The sequence below is a fragment of the Lytechinus pictus genome, chromosome 8 (genome assembly GCF_037042905.1).
Source record: "Lytechinus pictus isolate F3 Inbred chromosome 8, Lp3.0, whole genome shotgun sequence".
In the NCBI taxonomy this organism is placed as follows: Eukaryota; Metazoa; Echinodermata; class Echinoidea; order Temnopleuroida; family Toxopneustidae; genus Lytechinus; species Lytechinus pictus.
Genome location: NC_087252.1, coordinates 9,125,671 through 9,135,640, shown reverse-complemented (window position 1 = coordinate 9,135,640; position 9,970 = coordinate 9,125,671).

Genomic DNA, 9,970 nt, shown 5'->3' with positions numbered 1-9,970 from the left:
TAAATACATATGAAACAAAAAACTGAGCAATAAGATATCAGCAAACAATAGGGGGATTACTTCCCGAAAACGATAAGCTTGTTGATCGACGATCTATGAGACATTATATAAAAGAAAATCATTCTAACAAGAGGGGATAACGTTTTAACAAGTTTGTCGCTACTTTGAATTTTCAGTGTACCAGCACCATTTGTGATATATTCAGCATTTTTTTTTACACAAGACATGGAATACGCTGCAATTTAGACCCTTGAGTAAAGGGTTCGCACAGCAGACTGCTTACGCGTAATAAGATTATCTTTACCTGCTGCTTTTTTTAATATTATGGTTTAATGTAAGCGTCATTGTAGAGTCTGATCTAAAGCAGGCATGTTGAAGGTCGCACGCGCCCGATGACTGTTGTCGCTAATCATGGATCCTATTAGTATTTAAATGACAAGTCCACCCCAACAATGGTCCGGGCTGAAAATATTTATATCTAACTAAATAAAGTAAAATTTACAGTGCAATATGCTGAATATTTCATCAAAATCGGAAAACAAATAAGTTATTTAATGTAAAAGTTTATCAATATTTTGTGAAAACAGCTACATGCACATCGTCATGAATATTCATTAGGTTGGCCGATGTCACCTCCCCACTTTCCTTTTTCTTATGTTATTACATGAAATCATAAATGTTTAATTTTTCCATTATGTAAATGATATGTCTCATTTATGATGAAATAAGTTGCGGCAGTAAATAAGTACTGCATTTAATCTGTTGTCCATCCAATTGTTTTAGTTCATGGTAGAGAATGTTTGAATAAACCTAATTTCATATAATAAAAGTCAAAAGAAGAAGTTGGGATATGACTTCATCCGCCTACCTATAATGAATATTTATAAAGACATGCCTAGAAGAACCGTTTCACCGGAATAATGCAAATCTTTAAAATTCAATACTTCGTCATTTGTTATCCGATTTTGATAAAATTTTCAGCATTTTGCTTTATGAATTTTACTTTATATATTGAGATATAAATATATCCAGCCTGGACCATCCCTTTAACAATATATTTTGAGAAAAAGTGTCCCCTGCAAAGAACTCGTACAACATTTACGTAGAACCCGTTTATACTCAATACGCCCCCATATTCCCTTCCTCTCAATAGAAGAGAGCTTGTATGACTTGTGCGATCGTGCCCCCTTGATTAGGTGCATATTTCATAATTGGTGTTTCCTTCTTCTTTTGTATCATATTCTCTCTTTTAGTGGAGCCCCACCCCATTTATCCATGGCCATCTCCACGTTCCTTTCATATTTGCGTTCAGTATGAGTGTTATAATCCTTCTCGCTTCTTTGCTTTTGTTCTCATTTTAAACGCATTCATTCAATTAGTCATAAGCCTAATTTCAGAAATGTTTAGTTTATCTTATGAAAATTTTGATGTGATTGAGATTATTGTATTCAGTTTGCTTTGCTATAACACGATGATTTCCATCTGTTGATTTTGTTTAAAATTGATTTGTATGTTCGAAATTGAAAATAAAATGAAAAGGTGAAAAGGGGGAATTATTATTCTTTAGGATGTTGTCTAACTCTAAGCTAATGTCTCCTTTAAAAGTTTCATTTTCCATATCTATTCTTCATGTTTTTATTCGCTGCGAATAATGAGTGTTCAGCTTATGCGATGAATGCATGCAGTATGTACATTACAAACAAAAGCAAAACTATAATTGGGTAAACTTTGCATTTTATCTATTTTTTCAATATACAAGAACTGGAGTAAAGTCAACCGTAACTTTTAACCCTTTTGCCAAAACGCTTTCTGCAGGGATCTGTGGAAAATAGCACAGAACAGTAATAGATTTAAAGTGCGATAAATTAATAATAACATTTACAATTCATATAATATTATCAAAGTCATGCTGTGATATCGTACTATTCGAAAACTGATGAAGGTGTTGCTGGAGTTTTCCCAGTAAATTGCAAAAATAATGAGATTGGAACAGCCACTTTATCAGCACATATTTTTTTCTGTTTCCTGTTCGACGGTGCCACCAAATTCTGGGTCTTTCAGATCCGTAAAAGTATAAAAACAACACAAACGCGACATACTACCATATTTCCATTTTCAGGACTAATAATGGATAGTTCTGATCTTCTGTACTGCCAAAGAATGCTGCAGAATACCGCCGTGTAGTCGTGTTTTTCATCTACAACGCATGCTCTACCAAAATTTATTTTTGTTTTCAAACTTATTCTAATTACTAAAGATATCGGTGTAAATGTAGAATTCACTGTAAGCCTGCACTGTTTTTTAAATTTTGTGAAAGTCTGGGAGTGAGATTAAGCGCATTGTGGCCGCAATCGAGAGGGAGAACGGATACTCCCTGTAGGATCGTAAATCCCATCAGCGAAGTGATTCGCTTGGGCCATTCAGGGCCAAACGGCCATTAAGTTCTGGAAGTGGCCTTCTGGAGGATCATAAAAACTAACTTTGCTCTCGAAAATTTTGAGATGAAAATCCGTTAAAAATAGTTAAAATTTAGACACTTTTATGTAAGAAGTGGCTCTCGTTTTATTGAGAGTAAAACGAGAGAAATTCCTGCTCGTGTTCATAGTGCTATAGGCTACGTTTTAAGCCTAGTTTTCAACAATAAACCTATGGCATGTATGATTGCATTATTGCAGTCGAGTCGTAAATGGGGGTTCCTGTGCACCATCATAATATATTTTTAATCAACGTTTATGTATTGCCTAAAGTGTCTAGTTAATGAATCTTGATGTTCCCTTTGCCAAATCATGTTCCACGGGGTTCAGAATTGACAATTCTGGTGGCCCTCTTGGGTTTTTGATGAAAGTCAATTATTTTCGTATTTTTTGCACACAGTCTGACAATGGGACTATTTTAAATGAATGCGCATTTTACTATGATTTGGATAGTAGAAATCGATTGAAATCTTTTTCTGGATAGTCCGGTTAATACATTTTGAAAAATATTAAAATTCGTCCAAAAGTTTTTGTCTAAAATGTTCATGTGCATTGACATCTGTTTTTTTTTTATCTTGCATCTCCTTTGTTGATGTGCGTAACACGCAGAAATGCATGTAACGTGCGTAGCGATAGAAGGGTATATATTACCTGTATGAGGATGAAAGGCGTTTTCTACACAAATCAACTTTTATAACAATGAAACCTCTTAAAAAGTTAGTGGATCGAGGCATTGCTCTGCATTTTGCATGCAATTATGTTCGGTCACCTTAAAGCATAGTCCCACAAGAGCCTGTAAAATGTACCCCACCCTTATCTGTAGCTCAGCGGCGTAACAGGGGTCGTTGGCCGGGGGGGGGGGGCAAGAACCAAACATTTCCCGGTCATATCATGGTATGAACAGGCGTAATGGTGTAATGAGGTGACTATATTTGAGAAGGCCAGATATTGCGCATCGGGCAGAATTTATCTTTAAAAACAGTTGCGAGCGAGCGAAGCGAGCGAGCAAAATTTTTGACCTTTTTACTACAAAAATCCAAATATGTGATAGATTTTGACATGATTGATATCCACATAATAATATATTTCACTCTTCTCTCTTTAGATTCCTTTTTTGTGATCTGTACGCCACTGTGAACAGGATTCTTTGTGGCAGTAGCGTGAAGAGTAAAAAAGGGGAAAAAACCAGGGACGGTATAATGATAATAATAGCCAATTTTTATAAAGCGCTTTTCCCAGAATGGCCCAAAGCGCGTTACAGCAACCACGGTCAAGCACGAAAAGTGCACAATTTCCACTCCCTGGGGAGAATTTCTTGCATTCGTCGCAGCCACATTATGGCGCTGGTAAAATAAAACATACAATATCTTTCGCATCCTACCGGGTACCCATTTAGCACCTGGGTCGAGAGTGGCAAAGTGTGGATTAACACCTTGCCAAAGGACGCTAGATCGCGGTGGGATTCGAACACACGACACTCTGTTTACAAGTCGAGAGTCAGAACCTCTTCCACGGCATAGCACATGTACTAAAAGGCTGCTTTATATAAGTCTCGAGCGAGCGAAGCGAGCGAGAAAAAAATTCCCTTTTCATGAGAATCTAAATTTTAACTATTTTTGACATTATCTTCAGTAAATAAAATCATATCCTACACTTTTCCTTTGCTTTTCTTTCCTCCCTTTTTATTCTTGTTTGTAGAACTTTTTAGGGCCATTGCCCAACCTTCCATACGCAGTGCTGTGCGGTTTGGGTCCGGGCGGAGCCCCCGGAACTTTTGATAGCAAAGCCATTTAAACCTCGCAGATTGCCGCTATTTAATCAAATCGCGGTCATTTACAGAATATAGCTTTTACACAACTCATTTATTCAACCCGGTTCCATAATGAACCAAATATTTTGAAGGGGCAAAACATAGCAATGTGGGAAAATTTATAAAACAGTCGCCAATTGCCAATTGAAATCAAATTCTAATTATGTGATAGCTTTTTCCATTATATTCAGCAAATAACGCATTTCATTGTTTCCATTTATTTCATTATACGTTGTCTCCTACAATTTCTTTTATTTTCTCTTGAGTGTGGAACCAAGACCCCCCCCCGCCTGTATGCCCGTGATTGATTGTGCTTGAAAGGGGGGCGTTATAGAGCCATGCATTTGAAGGTTATAAATGAAGAGCCCCTACTGCGTGGGGTCTGGGGCCCCGGTAGCTTATTTGCATGAAATTTAGCAAGCTTATAGCAGAATGATGTATGCAGTCCATCTTTTTCCCCGCTCTTTAATTTCAATCATTAGCAGCCCGGTCGTGTTATTTTTTTCCTTGTCCTTTTTCTTTTCCAATTAAGCTTTTGACAATTACTCTCTATCTTCGTTTCCCGCGATTGGTTGCCATTTTGTCATCTTTTAATTCATTTCCCATCGTGCTATTGCATTACATAGGCCTATTTCGGAATGATTTGTTCTTTCTCTAATGTTCTTCTTTCGTACATTTTCCAGCTTTCCTTCCTTTTCCATTAAAAAAATGTTTTTTCTTCGTTTTCTTTTCTTTTCCCTTTCCTTTTCCCCTTTCCCTTCCTTTCTCCCTCTTTTTTCTTTTTCCCGTTTTTCTTTTATTTTCCCGGTGAAATCCGCCAGGGGGGGGGGGGGAGGGCAACTTCCCCCCTGCCCCCCGCCTGTTACGCCACTGCTGTAGCTTGACTCTAAAGATATCGTGCTTTTTGGAGCCCCCAATGTGGCAAAATTGTGTTTTGGGTATGCATTTTCCCCCCTGTAAATCACTTAGAGACAAAAGAGTTGGCCTTTCTCTATCAGCTACATAATTATAAAGAAGTGAGGGCATAACAAAGCCTACCCCCTTTAGGTGGCTGCCAAAGTCACCCCATCCTGCACTAGATAAGATAAGACTTCCCTCTTTGAGAATTGGTAATGTTAATGTTATGCCATCCAAATCATGCAGGAATCTTGGAGTTTTGTTTGATTCAACAATGTCTATGTCTGCCCAGATCACTTCCGTGTGTAAATCAGTCAGATATCAATTGCGTAATTTAGGCATCATTCGCAAGTATTTAACCCGATCCGCTACAGAAAAGATTATACATGCTCTGATATCATCTCGACTTGATTTTGGCAATTCTCTTTTGTTTCACCTTCCACAATCCCAACTCTCACGCTTACAAAAATTACAGAATTCTGCAGCCCGTATTGTTACCCTTATCAGACGCTCTACTCACATAACTCCAGTTCTATCCTCACTGCATTGGTTACCCATCGAGTACCGTATTGTATTTAAGTTATTATTGTTAGTTTTTCACTGTATCCATGGATCTGCCCCAGAATATAGTGTTAATTTGTTGATGCCATACAATCCTCCTCGACGTTTAAGATCTTCTGATTCCAAATTGCTTACAGTTCCTAAATCCAAGAAATCATGGGGGGATCGGACATTTGCACATGCTGGGCCATCCTTATGGAATCAGTTGCCATATTCCATTCGTAGTATTTTAAATATCGATAATTTCAAAATTACTCTAAAAACCCATTTGTTTAAAATTGCCTTCCAGTAGTTTCCTTTCATTGTCATGACTGTCATTCTTTTTATCTTTGTCCCTTCCTGTACCGTGTAATTTTTCTATTATTTCCTTTTCGCAGCGCCTTGAGCACATAATCAATGTGGATTTGGCGCCGGAGTACATAAACAAGAGAATTATCAGAAACAATTAAAGGTGAAAAGACAATGAATACAATTACATAATAAACGGTTTCATGGGAATTGCGGACAACAACAAGAGCAAGAAGCCTTATAAACGTCGACCCCTTTTACATAAGTTAAAGGAGAATGAAACTCTTGGAGCAAGTTAGCTTTTGTGAAAGCAGAAAAATCAAAGAATAAGATCAACAAAACTTTGAGTAAAATAGGACTAGCAATAGAAGAGTTATGAGCATTTGAATGTCGAGATCACTAATGCTATGGAGATCCCCCCATTGGCAATGCGACCAAGATCTGTGATGTCACACACGTACAACATCTCCCATTCGGACACTGAAAATATACCCCAAAACATCTCTTTTTGCTCATTCTAATCATATGACAAACGATTCATCAATGATATAATGTTGTGAAACCTCTGTACTTGTCATCTCATAAAGAAAACACCTAACCTTGTGATAGACTCTATAAAAGTGAGAATATAAGTGAAATAAGTACTAAAGTAATGAGGGAGTTGTACGTGTGTGATATCACAGATCTTGGTCGCATTGCCGATGGGAGGATCTACATGGCACTAGTGATCTCAATATTCAAATGCTCATAACTTTCTTATTATTCATTCAATCTTCCTCAAACTTTCAACAATATGTTTCTTTGATTTTTCTCTTTGATATGGATTCAGCTAGTTTCAAGGGTTTCATTCTCCTTTAAAGGAAATATTACAGAAGAAAACAATAAACGTGAAGACACGTAAACAAAGATGAATTTAACAACGTATAGTAAACTAATTAAGATCACGCAAACTCAAAAGATAGGACTTATTTTTAAAAAACTATTTAAAGAAGGAATATTTCTTAAATGTATTGGGATATTATTCCAGACTATCGATCTTTAAAATAAATTGAATTTTTTGAAACATTGCATGGTTCTATAGGGAAAATGAAAATTGATGGCAGTACGAGTATTATAATCATTAAGGTATTATTTAGGGAAAATTTTGAAAATATGTAAGGTGGTAACAATCTTTTTGATTGTCAGATAAACAATATATTTTTAGATGTCGATGTGACGAAACAAAACCTACTCTCCCCCATTTTTGTAACTTTCTTTTATCATTTGAAACTGTTGAACATACCATAGCACAAAGGAAATGCAAATTAGGAAAACATGATGACAAGTGCATGCTGGGCTATCATTCTGAATACTTTAAAGAGGCGATAAAGCAGAAGGCTGTTTTTTGTTATGTTTATTTTTATATATAGGCCAAGTGCCTGAATTTTTGTTGTTGTAAACAAACATATATGTTTTCTTATCGTATACTATTTTGTATGTTAGACATGTTATTCAGTTATATGCCAACGTCATCTGAACTTTTATATGTGATCCATTATATCATGAATGTTTCAGTGTTATGTATATTTTGATGAAAAGGATCAATAAAACATGAATTACAAAAAAACAATCTTTTTGAACACAGAAACATAAAAGCGGCAATATTAAAAGAATTCGTTTCGTATACTGTAGGAAAAAGTGGAGATGAGTGGGCATTGTGGGCATTAGAATCGCCCTTTTCTGAAGTATGAATAATTTGGAAATAAAATAATCATTCCCACCAGCCCATGCAATATTACACTAGTTTATGTGTGATAAAATCATTGAATAACATAACTAAAATACACTGAGGAATGCTTAAGTCTGTAGAGAGCACCTGTATATTTTGCAATGCCGATTGCACACGACACCAATGTGATCATGCCCAGTCAGTTTATCGTCGATACACACAATGAAATTTAACCACAGAAATTTGGGATATGATCTGACCATTGAATTGTAGAATGATATCATTTAGGTAAATTTTTTTTTTTGTAAATATGATAAATTGTTTTTTTTTAATATATATTAACTACTAGTTTAATGTTGATCAACCAATAATTCACTTTGATCGAATCATTATTAAACGTATTTATTAATAGACTTAAATCTGGACTTGGCATGAGTATACACTGATGTCGTCTGCGAATAAAATAAAATGCAGAAGTGTGGAAGAACTAATAATATCATTAATGTAAATTTAAAAAAGGAAAGGGCCAAGTATGGAACCCTGGGGCACTCCGCATCGAATCAACCTATATGAAGATTTTTGGCTATCGAAATTAACAAACTGAAAGCAATTAGACAAATAATTTCTGAATAAGGATAACAAATTACCACGATCCATAAATTTCTAATTTAGTAAACATTATATTATGATCCAAAGAATCAAACGCTTTACTTAAATCTAAAAACAAATCAATCATGAAATCCTTATAATCTATAGACTGAAACTTTATCAATAAAATAGAAAAGAGCCAAAGATGCAAAGTGACCCGAACGAAATCCATATTGATTGCAAAATAAAAAGGAGGTGCGATAGCTCAGTCCGGTAGAGCGGGGGATTCGTATTCCGGTGACCCGGGTTCGATTCCCACTTGGTGCGCTAGTGCCCTTTGGTAAGGCATTAATCCTCATTACCAGGTCCTTCGGAGAGGACCTTAAGCCGTCGGTCCTCTGGTTGCTTGATTACAAGCATTCATGCTTTCTTAGCAATCAGGTAAAACAAAAATCCCCACCAAATATTCCATGAAGACAAAAAAATAATTTCATCGTTTGTTTAACATTTTTTTCTCCAAATATATATCTTCAAAAATAACGGAAGAACAGAAAGAGGTCGATAGTTTGTCATGTCACTGGTATTGCCGTTCTTTAATACTGGAATAAGAAATAAACCAATTGTAATATAGATAAATTAAACATAAAACAAAGGGGTGCAGAAATTACATTAATTATCCGTTTTATAATATGAATATCAATGCCATCACATTCTGCTATATGGTTCCATTCTTTAAAACAGACTTATTAACGATTTCCCTACAGATTATAGGAGACAGATTTTTAATTACCTGGTGTTGGGAAGTAGTATTACAATATTTATCATTACTTGTTAGATTAAAGCCAATATTCACGAAGTAATCATTAAATGTTTCGGATATCTCAGGTTTTTATTTGTAACATCCTGACCATTAATATATTCTACCAACTCGCTGCTTTGATCTAAAATCAACACCTATAATGCTTCATTGATTGTTTTCCATGTAGCTTTCATTATATTTAGCTCTTTTTATGTCACAAGTGACTCTATTTCTAAACTGTTTAAATACACTGAATGTCTGAATTCTGTTGGATTCCTAATTATTTTTTTTTATACAATCGACATTTTTTAAAATAATTTATAAAAATTCATAATGAATCCACGGTTTGTTTGTACGTTTTTTTCCAATATTTATTTTACGTAAAGGACGACAATCATATTATACGCAAAAACTTTTGGTTAAAGCTGAAATTTGCATCATCAGATTATAAATTCCAACAAACGTTATGCAAACGATGAGTTAACAAATTAACATTATCAGTAATTTTTCTTTTGTATATACGATTTTTTTTCATTTATCTTATTAAAAGAGGATTTCAATCGTCGATGCCAACGTCTGACATTTTTTGCGCCAATAATCAATATAAACTCATGGGTTTATATATATATATATATATATATATCTATATAAATAAATAAATGAATGAATATACATATACATGTATATATATATATATATATATATATATATATATATATATATATATATATATATATATATATATATATATATATATATATATATAAATATATATATAAAAATGTGTGAAGTTATACATGTACAACAGCTTTGGCAACTCTTTTTATTTAAATATTGTAAAGAAA